Raw genomic sequence first — 14,633 nt, forward strand, 5'->3', positions numbered from 1 at the left:
AGGGGACAAAAAATCAGATTGAGAGAAAAAAGGACAAAGAAAATGTAAGAACAGCATAATGTCTTTTAGCATAATTTTGACAGCAAATAATGGCCAAATATTATCTGTGCGGTAAATATGAAATAAACACATCTCGGAAAGTTGACTCTTCTCCATTTCAGCCTTCATTCCCTTGTAATTGCATGATAACTGTTAAGTACTTCTGATTAACCCCTCTGGCACTGAAAATTAAAGATTACAACCATTCAGTGCATGTCAATGTTTGGCCAGAGAGCGAGAGGCCGCTTTCATGAAATGAACGTCAAACATCCCAAACTGTAACATTAGAGTTCTTGATTTAACCCCACGTCTAAAGTTGTTGTGCCAATTACACAATAATTACAGCGAGTGTCATTAATTTTAGCATACTTTTGACAGCAAATAATGGCCAAATATTCCAGGCCAATTTATTTAAAAATAGATACTTTTATCAGAGTTTTCATTTTTACAAATAATGCAACAAACCCTCAAAACTGGTACAGTATAAATGCTTCTCCATACGCGAGTACAGAAAAACTCAGGCAAACGGCAACACAGTCGGTTCTTAAACTTACTGCCTCCAACTGTACAATCTTAAAAAAAAGCCACAGATAAGCTAGAGAATAGGGAAGAGGAGGATAAGGCCATGTAAACATGGTAATATGATGCACAACTTCACATATAGCAAATTCAAAACAGTGCTACATAATTTATGGCAAACATTGCAGGAGCAAGTCAGACATAGTGGAACCTATCAATTTGAGATAGGGGCCCCATACCTTTAAGATGCATCAGATTTAGAATGGAATATGCAAATTAGCAACTCCATAGGGATACATTCCATGATAATTTTATGCCGTAGGCTACATATCGCTAATCCAGGAGCAAAGGATTTTCTTCTGTGCTGTAAAGAATTAGAATATTATGCAGCATTTTTTCATTAACTTCAATAGCTCTCCTATCTGGGAGCCCCAGAATTAGGAATAATGGATCGAATTCGAAAGCTGCGCCGAATACCTTCTCACGCTCTTTAAGTACACCAGACCAACAGGTTTGAATTTTGACATGACCACACACTGTGAATGTAGTCACGCTCGATTACCTGGCACTTTAGGTACATTGATAAAGCAGAATCAAACCTGTGTAACAAGCTTGGTGCGACATGCAAACGGTATAATATTTTGACCCGAGTTTCCTTCTATTACAGGTTAAAGTTTTATTGGCATATTCCCTTATTTTACCACAGCTTTCCTCATCAATATTGACTGCAAACTTTTTTTCCCAGGACCAGTGTTTCTAATATACTCACACAGGATGTGGAACAAAAAGTCTCATAAAACTTGATAATTAACTGTTTGTGTTCCGCAGAAATCAGGATTTGTTTCCACCGAGGATACAGAAGTGTCAAGGTGCACTGTTGTCTTATTAAGGATAAAGTCTCTAAGTTGCAGATATTTTAAAAAGGAGTATCTCGGGATTTCTAATTGTTGGCATAGCTGCTCAAAAGATGACAAGATGACAAGGAAGCACTACTGCATGTTCTCCCCGTGTCTGCGTGGGTTTCCTCCGGGTACTCCGGTAACCTCCCACAAGTCCCGAAAGTCATGCTGTTAGGTGAATTGGACATTCTGAATTCTTCCTCAGTGTATCCGAAAAGGCACTGGAATATGGCGATGAGGGGCTTTTCACAGTAACTTCATTGCAGTGTTAACGTAAGCCTACTTCTGACATGAATAAAGATTATTGTTATTCTAAGTTAATTTTGAGCTCCCTTCCAACTGATGGACCATAGTCCACACTATAAATGTTGCTAATTACAGGATTCTCGCAGTTGGGGGAGCAGCCATGAAATCCCCGTGAAAGAACCGGGCCGACAAGGAGTGCACAGACTGGCCAGGTTCGATATCAAGCCAAATGGAGGAGGGGATCTCTCTCACCCAATCCCTTATAAACACAAGATGAGAAGCCAATTGATACATTTTAATATATACTGCACCCCTAACACCCCCCCCCCCCCCCCTCCCCCCTCCCCGCCCCAGTTCAGCTAATTTCAAGCAAGGTTTCTTTCCATCCCTTTAGGGCCCCTAACAAACAAGGTTGGCAGCATCTGTAGTGGATGCAATAACCAGGCAACACATTCATCTTAATCAATGTTATCATGCCCAACCACAATGTCAGCAAGGAGGACAAATGGAGCAGGTCCCACCTAATAGACACAATTAACTGGGGGAAGTTTGCCCCATACAAATGCTGAAAGGAGATGTTAACCACAATACCCAAATAAGTAAACGCTAAAGGGGACCACATAAATGGGAAATTAGCAAAGGAGGGTAGTCTCCCTCTTAAAGCCCACCCACTAGCAGAGCCTCAGATTTTGTAAAAATTGATTTTATAATCCAAGAAAAGACTAAATCTATCCATCGCCATTGTGGGAACAGAAATTTGCGGTTTGGATATAAACAGCAACATGTCATCTGCGTATAACGTGATCTTATGATGCTTTCTTCCACCATGTAGCCCAGAAATCGAAGAATCCTGTATAATTACCTTCGCCAGGGGCTGTATGCCTATTGCAAACAATAACAGGGATAACAGGCACCCCTGTATAGTCACTCACTGGGGGCAGAAATTCTCTAATAATAATCTTTATTAGTGTCGCAAGTAGGCTTACATTAACACTGCAATAAAGTTACTGTTGGGGTACACAGAAGGAGAATTCAGAATGCACAATTCGCCTAACAGCCGTCTTTCGGGACTTTTGAGAGGAACCGGAGCATTCATAAGCACTGACACCAGAGGGCTTTTATTCAGCCCTGGTATCCGCTTCAGATATTCCCCTCCCAACACAAACTCCTGCAGTGAAAAAAATAAATAATTCCATTCCACACAGCCAAAACCTTTCTCTGCATGTAAGGAAATGACTGACCAATCTAACACCGGTTCTGGAAAGACCTGAATAACACTCAATAATCTCCTGACATTGTTACAAGAATTCCGGCCTTTTATGAACCCAGGCTGATCGCTCTGGATGATCAGCTGGAGAATTCCACCTTCAACACCATAATCTCAGCCAAGCTTATATCAAAGCTCCAAAACCTAGGACTTAACTCCTCTCTCTGCAAATGGATCTTTAACTTTCTGACCCATAGACCACAATCAGTAAGGATAAACAACACCTGCTTCACGATAGTCCTCAATACCAGGGCCCCTGCAATGCTGCGTACTTAGCCCCTACACACACCTTATACACACACAACTGTGTGGCACAATTTGGCTCCAACTCCATCTATAAATTTTCTGATGACACAACCATAGTGGGTCGGATCTCGAACAACGATGATTCAGAGTACAGAAGGAAGATAGAGAACCTAGTGGCATGGTGTAATGACAACAATCTCTCAATGTCAGCAAAACTAAAGAGCTGGTTATTGACTTCAGTACACACCACTGTCTGCATCATTGGTGCCGAGGTGGAGATGGTTGACAGCTTCAAATTCCTAGGTGTCACATCTCCAAAAATATGTCCTGGTTCACCCATGTTGACGCTATGACCAAGAAAGCACAACAGAGCCTATACTTCCTCAGGAAACTAAGGGAATTTGGCATGTCCACATTGATTCTTACCAACTTTTACAGATGCATCATAGAAAGCATCCTATCTGGCTGCATCACAACTGCTCACCCCAAGATCGTAAGAAACTACAGAGAGTCATGAACACCGCCGAGTCCATCACACAAACCCGCCTCCCATCCATTGACTCTGTCTACATCCTCGCTGCCTTGGGAAAGGGGGCAGCATAATCAAAGACCCCCTCCTACCTGGCTTATTCACTCTTCCAACTTCTTGAGCAGGAGATACAAAAGTCTGAGAACACGCACTAACAGATTCAAAAACAGCTTCTTCCCCACTGTTACCAGACTCCTAAATGACTCGCTTATGGACTGCCCTGCTCTCTTTATACATCTCTACTGAGTAGTACTGCACTCTGTGTGTTTCACTCGATGTGGGTGTCTATGTATTTACAATGTGCATTTATGTGTATCCTATGTTTTTTACAGATATGGAATGATCAGTCTAGACTGTCTGCAGAACAACACTGTACTTTGGTATGTGTGACAATAAAACAAATCCAAATCCCTCCAGGACAACAATTTCAAATCCATATTCAGGAGCAAGATTGGCCTATAGGGTGCACTATCTTCAGGATTCTTGCCTGTCTTCAGAGGAAATGTTTGCTTCTCGGAGTGTCTGCGACAGCAGACCTGCTTCAAATGAGTAACTGTACATGGTGATCAGCAGATCCATGAGCAAGCGGATCCATTAGCAAGTCTTCAAATTCCTTGTAAAATTCAAAACAATCAGGCCCTGGGCCTTGCCAAGTGGAAGCTCCCTCATGGCCACAACCACTTCCCCTTTAAAAATGGGACCATTCAGGACCAACCTTTGGTCCTCGGAGATTGTTGGGAGTTTTAGGGAAGAGAAGAAACGCTCCATTATGTCAACGCCTCCTTAGATTGGCCCGTTTTCTACGGCATAAAAACCCTTATGTGCATTGTTGATATCCTCTATTTAATTGCACTTGGGAGTCCAGCACAGGGGGAATAGCCCTGGAGTCAGCCCTCTTCCTAGCCAAAAAGGCCAGGTATCTATTGGGCTTGTTTCCAAACTCTCACAACTTCTGTTTCCAAACTTGAAACCCCTTTCAGCCTGCAGAGTCAGAGAGTCCAGATCCGTACGAGTTGCATTAATTTCTTACAGCAACAAATGGCTAGGATTCCTCCCAAATTCACTCTGTTTCAGACAATTTTATTTCCAAATGGGGCTATTGCTCCAGCATTTTATACATTTTATTGGCCGTATATGACCAAACCCCTAGCATAAGCCTTACAGGTTCCCCACAGGATCGAGGAGCTTACATCAGAGAGGATTGACTTTTGAACAGAAGCGATCAAATTCAGTCTTAAGACACGTGGCAAAGGATTTGTCCCTGAGCAAATAATTTTTTATCCTTCGGATGTAGTGTTCCCCGCACATCAAAATATGTCTGTTGGGTGGGGAGGTTTCTGAGAGTACCCACCAAGGGTTAAAAACCCAAGTCACGGGCATTATTTATTATGCACTTTCAAGAACTGGATAACATCGAACATTAGTTGGGGGGGCTGGGTGGGAGGGTTGGGGGGGGGGCTATGTATATTAAGGGTGACTATGGGTGATCCCTGATTCCTTTTTTGTCATTTGTTTATGTAAACATGTGGGCTGATGTTTGAGGTTTGGTGGGAGGATGAGATCGTTGTTATTGATATGGGGATTGACATATCTGTTGCTGATTATTGTTTATTGTTGGTGGGTGTAAATTCGGGAGAAAATGTGAAAAAGGACGAGAATTAAAATATTTTTTTTTAAAAAGGGGACAATTGAAGTCCCCACCAACAAAGTCCATTGAAACTTTCAGAACAAAATCAGGGGAATAATTTGGTGGACGACACATATTCATTATCGAGACCAATTCTCCATGTAAAAATTCTTTGATAATCACATATCTTTCCCCTTGCTCTTCACACAATTCTCTACTTTGAAAGGCACATTTCTACTGATTAATACTGTTACGCCCGACTACTAGTTGAGAACGAGGCAAAATATCCATCCAGTCCTGCTTCACCTTTAAGTGCTCCTTGTCATCCAAATGGGTTTCCTGCAACAAAGCTATGTCTTTTTTAAGGAAATACAGGAGGCTGCATTCTCCATTTCAGCAGCTAACTGCCGGCATCAGCAGAGCTTGTGTGGTCTTTTAGGACCAGAAAATCGGCGCCTCGTCGATTCCGGGACCGGTGAGGGGCTAGCATCGGCACAGGCTGAAACTCCTGCTTCCCGCGCCAAATACGGCTGGAAAATGGCCAGGTCCTAGGCCACGCATGTGCACAGCTACCGACTTGCAGCGGTCGTCCTGTACAACACGGCACGGCCGTACACGGACCCGACCTGCTATCCGTGACCCCCAGCCCACCCCCTGGCCAACCTCCACCAGGCACCCCCAGCCCTTGCGGAATCTCCTTCCGGCCAGCGGCACGGATCTCGGCTAAGTATGGCGGTGCTGGACACAGTCCACAGCCGCCATACCGGGTTCCGGCACGGCTGAGACCACACGAGTCCCACGCCGACGCCCACTTGGCCCATTGGGGGCCCAACATCACAGGTGGGCCGGCTGATGACGCAGCAATGCCATTGCAACAGGCCACAGCTGGTGATGCGATGCCGCCATTTCCGAGGGGGAGGAGCATGGCTGACCGCTGTCAAACCGTTGCCGGCTCCGATTTTGGCGTCAGAGCCCATTCTCCGCCAGATCGGCAAACACAGTTTCAGCATAGGGCAATGGAGAATCCCGCCCAGGATCTTTTTTTCTCTGAATAGGATGATGTACTTCCATCACATTCCAAGAGCAAGTAATAATCTTTATTATTGTCACAAGTAGGCTTACATTAACACTGCAATGAAGTCACTGTGAAAATCCCTGAGTCGCCACATGCCAACGCCTGTTCGGGTACAGAGGGAGAATTCAGAATGTCCAATTCACCTAACAAGCACATCGTTCAGGACTTGTGGGAGAAAACCGGAGCACCCAGAGGAAACCCACGCAGACACGGGGAGAACGTGCAGACTCCATGCAGACAGTGATCCAAGCAGGAATCAAACCTGGAACCACGGCGCTGTGAAGCAACAGTGCTAACCACGGTGCTACATATTTAGAGTAGCTACCGCCAATACTCAATCAGCCAGAGAAAATATATGAGATAGGATATTGGCACCACATTGGGGCTTGCATCCAAACATACCTCCCCCATCTTCAGTCATAACAGAGGCACCATATAACGTATTTTTATCAAATAAGAGGCATGTCTGCACCATTGCAAGATCCAATTCTTTCACCCCAAAAGGAAAATGTACAAAAGATTTGCGATGACACAAGTTCTGTGTTGACATTCTTCAACGCATGTTGGGCTATACCTACGATCTTTCCTTCATTACACTCAGGAGACATACTCCTCAGAACAGGCGGAAAGATAAGCCTGAATGAGATCGGGAGCCAAATGGCCCTCCAGCATTTTGACCCCTCCCGTCAAGACCTAAACCACTTGCCCACCTCCCGGCAGTGTGCTACTCGTATCTATCATGAAGGAGACCAAAACACCTAGACTACCATCATAAACATACGGATGAGAAGAAGAAAATACAGATATCGATCACGTAGCCCATCTACCATACCATGTACAGAGCAAACCCCTTAGCTGGAAGGGTGTTTTCCATTCAAGGTAAATGGAAGTCCCCGAGATTCTTAAGAATAAAACATTCGTTATAGTGCTTAATTTTTAACACCTCACTGCTAACATGATAAATCACAACGCAAGATCAGACAGGAAGCATTGTAACAGGGATAGAGTCGGATTTTTCAGTGAGCTGCAGATTGTTACTCCAAATTATTTCCTTCTGTGGAGTTCAGAAAAGCCAAGGCACTAGCCGGATTATCAAATATCGTTACGGAGTTGTCGGATACCACCCTCAGTGTAGCAGGTAAGTCAGGGTACAATTCACTCCAGTAGCTTTTAGTTGTTTTCTATCTTCTCCATATCCTCCAGGAATTCTGGCATACCATGCAAGCCGGTTTTCCAAGGGGCTCAAATGGGCCTCAGCTGAGAAAGTTACATTTTCAACCGTCAGGATTCTCTCCTCCATTTCATCGAGCTTCTCATTATCATTCTGCAGCCCAGTCTCGTGAGCACTAATATTATGTACCAATCAGCCAACTTTATTGTCAATGACTTTAATGATGTTCACAGTCAGCATCTGCAGTGCCTTCAAGAGCGCCGGGTCAAGAGCCCACTCGATGGTCAAGCTGCCACACTGGGGGAATCAGCTCCATCCCAGTTGCATCTGATTGCTTCCTTTAATCGACTATTTTATTAGGATTCCTCGATATTTTGTCTCCAATACTCAGCCAAAACTCTTCCCGGGACATATCATGGAGTATTCTGGATTAGGTTAAGTATGTGTCACGTGAGAAGGATAAATTAAAGTATAAAAGATGAGTAGCGCCAACGTCCATGGAAACACCGCTATTCCCGCACCTGCATCACATGATCTCCCCTCCAGGTCAACTTTATCTACACTATCTAACATCTTATATGCTCTGGAAGATCACCTCTTTCCAGGTTTTAAACTCCAGTGTCTTCTCGTAACGCTAGGAATCGTACTGGGGGCTCTGCTCTACATTATCTCTCATCTCTTTTTTCCCCCCAAGGGGCAATTTAGTCTGGCCAATCCATCTAGCCTGCATCTTTGGGTTGTGGGGGTGAGACCCACACAAACATGGGGAGAATAAGCAAAGTCCACACGGATGGTGACCCAGGGCCGGGAGAAAACCCGGGTCCTCGGCGCCATGAGGCAGCAATGCTAACCACTGCACCATCGTGCCACCCCCATTATCTCTCATCACTTAATAACCAACTTTAAATATATGGTTTGACTAGAGAACTATGCAGGTTTATCATGACCTCCCCAATGGATACTCTTATTTTTTTGGTGAAGTAGCCCAACATTCAATGCTATACAAAAGCATTCACAAAATCCAGAGTCACAAAAAATTCTACATTGTAAAACCATGGAATGCTCTCAATTGTCAATTATGTCTATAATTTGCTGCTCTTTAAAGATAGGAGTTGATGAGCCTGCATCAAAACAAAATAAACCTATATTATCCCCTCTGTAGAGGAAGCCTATCTCTGTAGGCCTCAAAGGGTGAACAGCAATGCACAGTGCCTGCCTTCCGTTATCTGTATTCTTACAATTTAGCGGCACACTGTTCCTCATGAAAGGCAAGGTAAAGGCTAAAAGAAGAGTTATGTTAGTCATGTATGAAGAGTATCACTCCAGCTGCAGTGCAAGATGAGGCCTGTGCTAAGGGAGCTACTCATAGAAGCTGCCTGTGGAAAGAACCATTCTGCTGTTCAGAATGCAATCCCTAAAACTGCACATCCACTCAATTCCAAACTGCAGCACCTATGAAAATTAGATATAAAATATCAAACACTTAAGTGCAAGTCCCCATTCTTCACACAGATAGAACATGTCCCCAGCCCGTACACATTATTTTAAATTCATATGCAAGGCTCTAGTTATTACTTGTTGCATTACAACAGCTAAATGTCAGACACAAACGCCAATGTGTTTATGTTTAAAAGAAACAGTTTGTTGTCAGAGAATGTGCATGGATCTGGCCCCTTACCTCCCTCCCAGGCTGCAGATATCTGAAACGAGACACAGCCTGTGCCAGACATCACATTTTCAGACTTAACGCCACCAGCCTACAACATGATGTCACCAGGGTAGCAACTCTGTTGCTATGGACTGCCTGGAAAGACCCTAGCAACGAGTTAGCAACCATTGGTATATCATTTTGCAATCTTTGCTTCCAAATGCCAAGAGATTTATTAACTTTCACGTCAATATCCCAGTCTTTAGAATCTGTGTACTGCTGCCTACTGTCAGCAGTCTTTAACCCTCTCCAATAAATGCTGATTTACTTTGATGGTTTTTGATTTCTTCAAACTGCAAGTGTCAATTTTATCACGAGGCAAGCGGAATGAGGACAGGTTTAAAAGGGCGGGGACAGTAGCGGAGGAAGACGCATTTGACAACATCAGCCAACATAGAGGCAGGGAGAAACGTTGGACGGTCAGCAGTTGGACATGGGGGTCAAGGGAGTAGGAGGTAGGCCTCATGGACAAGATGTGTGTAGAGGGTATACAAGGAAAGGATACAGTCTCAGTCTTGGTGAGAAAGAAGCCATGAGCTCCTCACACTTACTGAAGGCGAGGGTGGACCAGGTAGGAAAGAGGGGCTTGAGGGGACAGTTTGTAGTAGAGAAAAGAAACCGGGATTTATCTTTGAGTTCATGGTTGATCCTGGAATAGTTGGAAGCATTATCCTCGGAGAGGAATCTTTGTGTGATCCAATCAGATTTGGCAATGAATGGCTAAACCAATGCTATGGACGTTAAGCAGTCTGGCAGTGAAGGTTACCTAAGTTTTATGAGCTCCATGGGACATCTTTATAAGAAGCATTGCCTTCAAAGTATGATTTCACTGAAGAGATAGCAAGATTCCTTTGTGCCCTTGTGCCCGAGAGCAAGTCCCAAGCCACATTCCTGATTTTTAGAAAGAATGGACTCCCCTGTATCAACAATAGTCTCCACTGCATTGAACATTTTTCCTTTCTCCTGGTGTCCTGCCCAACATTTATCCTTGGACCAACATCACTAAAAACAGAATAGTCGCATTGCTAATTTTCAGGTTTGGCTGTCAAACTTGTCTAAATTGCAAGCTGATTTATTAACTGTGAATATTCTGAGGATGTGTGAGGTACTATAATAAATGCTGTTCCGATATAGCATGTTACTGGATCAGCGATCCATGATACCATGGAGGAAGATCTGAACAGAGCATCAAAAATTTTACTTAACACAGCTCCTTTTGCCACAGCTTTCTGAAGGAAAGAAAGTTCTAGATTTCCACAGCCCTTTTTGTAGAAATAATTGCTTCCCAATTTCAGTCCCAACTCGTCTAGCTTCAATTTTAAGATTATGCTTTGCTCCAATTTAAGATTGCGCTATTTGGACTGGCTTGGATTTTAAGTTCAGATATAAATTCTTAATATGCTCATAAAATAAAGAGAAAGCATCTTTCAATTTATTTCAGCTATTTGTTTCATCAGGTGATCTTTCCCTTCTTTGGATGTTGGCAAAATAAAACATTAAGCCTAGACTGTAATGACTAAACAAATTTATTATATAATAAAAGAACAAATTAATAGTGGCAAAATATCTATCTTAGTATTATTCGCTGATGTAACAGCACTCTCATGTGATCAATTGTGTATGTATGTATACACATCAAACCTGATTAAACTAGTTCAGTTGGGTACATGATTTCCATGTCTCTTTTGTCTCGTCAGATAGTCTGGCGATGAACACAGAATTCAGTTTTTCCTTAGTCAAAAGAATTTGGGTCAGAAAAGCTTCCAACAAACCAATGGAGAAACTGTTGGTATTTTCTGCTGAGAAATAGGCTTGAAGATCTGCTCTTCGAGCTGTTTGTACACATAGATGGACTGACATTTCAAGATGGCTGCATAAACACATATTACTGGGAGTATGTGACCAACAGTATATCCTTAAATATTTTGATAATCCAGCTGGGAAAAGGAAAAAGGCAACATTTTTAACCGGAAGCAAGCCCAGAAGTGTATGAAACGCTCAAGAATGTTCTCATTTCCGCTATGCCGAAGATCACACCACAGTTGGACATGCTGCACAAGCTTGAACAACAGCAGGTCAATGGGGAGTTGGTTGAGATCTATAAAATCCAAAGCACAAAAATATGGAGGGCACTTTGTATGGCATTGTCTTCCAAGTCGTATTGGATGGCGTTCTGGTCAATATGTGTGCATTAGTTAGCATGATTCCTGAATCACTACAACGTGAATTGTTGAGTCAGCATCAACTGAAGATATCATGCCGAGAATTACAAGGTTATGGAGGAGAGAAAATTCCCATAATTTTAAAGGTGTTGGTTCTGATGACATACCAAGAAGCAATGTGCTAAACGTCCCATTACTGTGGTGAAGGATTAAACCCATGTACCCTCAAGTGTTCAATGAAAATGTCAAACCGATTCGGTGGTGGAAGACCAATGTATGGATTTGAAGGAACATAAGATCAGTTTATTATAGGCGTCGTCCAGTGCCCTGTGCTCTAAGGGAGAAAGTAGAACAAGAGCAGGACAGGTAGATAAGATGGTTAAGAAGGCATGTGGGATGCTTGCCTTTATTAGCCGAGGCGTAGAATATAAAGAGCAAGAAGGTTATGATGGAGCTGTATAACTAGTCAGGCCACAGTTAGAGTACTGTGTGCAGTTCTGGAATCCACAGTGTAGGAAGGATGCGAATTAACTAGAAAGGGCACGGAGGAGATTCACCAGGATGTTGCCTGGGCTGGAGTGTTTCAGCTATGACGAGAGGCTGGCTAGGTTGTGACTTTTCTCCTTAGAAGAAGGCTGAGGGGGGACCTGATTGAAGTGTACAAAATTAGGAAGGGCATTGATAGGGTAAATGGGAAGAAACTTTTCCCCTTGGGAGAGGGGTAGAGGGCATAGATTTAAACTAAGGGGCAGGAGATTTGGAGAGGATTTGAGGAAAAACCTTTTCACCCAAAGGGTGGTGGGACTCTGGAACTCACTGTCTGAACGGGTGGTAGAGGCAGGAGCCCTCACAGCATTTAAGAAGCATTTTGATGAGCACTTGAAAAGCCACAGCACACAAGGCTACGGACCAAATGCTAGAAAATGGGATTTGATGGCTGGCACAGAGATAATGGGCTGAAGGGTCTCTTTCTGTGCTGTAGAAGCTTTATGACTATAAATGAAAAGACTTGAGACTGAGAACATTGTCTCCAGAGTAGAAGAGTAATTGGGCTACCCACATTATGGCAGTATTAAAATCAGATGGTAGCGTAGAATATGGGAGAATCATAATGTCTTCAAAAACATATGAAAAAAATGAAAATGAAAAATGAAAATCGCTTTATTGTCACGAGTAGGTTTCAATGAAGTTACTGTGAAAAGCCCCTTGTCGCCACATTCCGGCGCCTGTCCGGGGAGGCCGGTATGGGACCAGGCTTGATCAAATTTAAATAAATATTACATTTCCAAAAAGCTGCTAATCAAATACAGATTTGAATAAAGGGTGACACAGTGGTTAGCACTGCTGCATCACAGTATTAGGTACCCGGGTGCAATTCTGACCTTGGATGACCGTCTGTATCGCGTTTGCACGTTTTCCCCGTGTCTGCGCGGGTTTCCTCCGGGTGCTCAGATTTCCTCCCACAGTCCAAAAATATGCAGGTTAGGTGAATTGGCCATGCCAAGTTGCTCCTTGGTGTCCAAAGGTTAGGTGGGCTTATGATAGGGCGGGTGAGATGGGCCTAGGTACGGTGCTCTTTCAGAGGGTCGGTGCAGATCTGTTGGGCCGAATGGCCTTCTTCTGCACTTTTCTGTTTTGGCCTCTGGTTTAAGACAAACCGAAGATGGGGGTATGATTTCTGTAAATGGACGGTTATTAACCCCTCGTGTACCATGATAGAGTTAAAGAAACTAACACCACGCTTAGGGCAGCATGGTAGCACAGTAGTTAGCACAGTTGCTTCACAGCTCCAGTGTCCCAGGTTCGATTCCCGGCTTGGGTCACTGCCTGTGCGGAATCTGCACGTTCTGCGTGTGTGCGCGTGTGTTTTCTCCGGGTGCTCCGGGTTCCTCCCACAGTCCAAAGATGTGCAGGTTAACATAGAACACACAGTGCAGAATAAGGCCATTCGGCCCATTGAGTCTGCACCGACCCACTTAAGACCTCACTTCCACCCTATCCCCATAACTCAATAATCCCACCTAACCTTTTTGGACACTAAGGGCAATTTCTCATGGCCAATCCACCTAACCTGCATGTCTTTGGGCTGTGGGAGGAAACCAGAGCACCCGGAGGAAACCCACACAGACACGGGGAGAATGTGCAGACTCCACACAGTGACCCAGCAGGAAATCGAATCTGGGACCCTGGCGCTGTGAAGCCACAACGCTAGCCACTTGCGCTACTGTGCTGCCCATAGGTTTTTAGATTTAGTACAGAACAGAACAGGCCCTTCGGCCCTCGATGTTGTGCCGAGCAATGATCACCCCACTCAAACTCACGTATCCACCCTATACCCGTAACCCAACAACTCCCCCTTAACCTTACTTTTTAGGACACTACGGGCAATTTAGCATGGCCAATCCACCTAACCCGCACATCTTTGGACTGTGGGAGGAAACCGGAGCACCCGGAGGAAACCCACGCACACACGGGGAGGATGTGCAGACTCCGCACAGACAATGACCCAGCCGGGAACCGAACCTGGGACCCTGGAGCTGTTAAGCATTGATGCTAACCACTATGCTACCGTGCTGCCCTAAATTTAGAATATCCAATTCATTTTTTCCAATTAAGGGGCAATTTAGCGTGGCCAATCCACTATCCTGCACATCTTTGGGTTGTGGGGGTGAAACCCACGCAGACATGGGGAGAATGTGCAAACTCCTCATAGACAGTGACCCAGGGCCGGGATTCGAACCCGGGTCCTCAGCGCCGTAGGCAGCAATGCTAACCACTGTGCCACCGTGCCGCCCCCGAGGTTAATTGGCCATGATAAATTGCCCTGAGTGTCCAAAAAGGTTAGGTGGGGTTACTGGGTTACGGGGATGGGATGGAGTCGTGGGCTTAAGTGGGGTGCTCTTCTTTCCAAGAGCCGGTGCAGACTCGATGAGCTGAATGGCCTCCTTCTGCATTGTAAATTCTATGATTCTAAATGCAAAACGTTTCAAATACTCCCATAGACTTCAAAATAAATTCAAATTTTTTTTTCCAGTTGAGCTCCAAAATAATTAACCCACGTCACCAATTCCCACACCACCGTTCTCATTTGCCGCAATGTTAAATATTTTCTTTCAAACGACGTTTTGCCAAATTTTATGACATG

At 44.2% G+C, this 14,633-nt stretch overlaps 1 protein-coding gene across 4 annotated transcripts in view; it reads right to left on the minus strand.

Annotated features, from left to right (window-relative positions):
* Positions 1-14,633, minus strand: part of LOC119973183 (testis-expressed protein 264 homolog) — a 463,785-nt gene that overhangs the window by 314,105 nt on the left and 135,047 nt on the right. The window contains exon 1 of one of the 4 annotated variants that reach the window (XM_038810829.1): positions 9,297-9,429. The exons of the other annotated variants lie outside the window; for them this stretch is intronic. The gene's annotated coding sequence lies outside the window, so the exon portion shown is untranslated. Of the gene's footprint in view, positions 1-9,296; positions 9,430-14,633 lie in introns of those variants that run through there. 4 annotated transcript variants of the gene reach the window in all.

This window comes from Scyliorhinus canicula, chromosome 11 (genome assembly GCF_902713615.1).
Source record: "Scyliorhinus canicula chromosome 11, sScyCan1.1, whole genome shotgun sequence".
Lineage (NCBI taxonomy): Eukaryota > Metazoa > Chordata > Chondrichthyes > Carcharhiniformes > Scyliorhinidae > Scyliorhinus > Scyliorhinus canicula.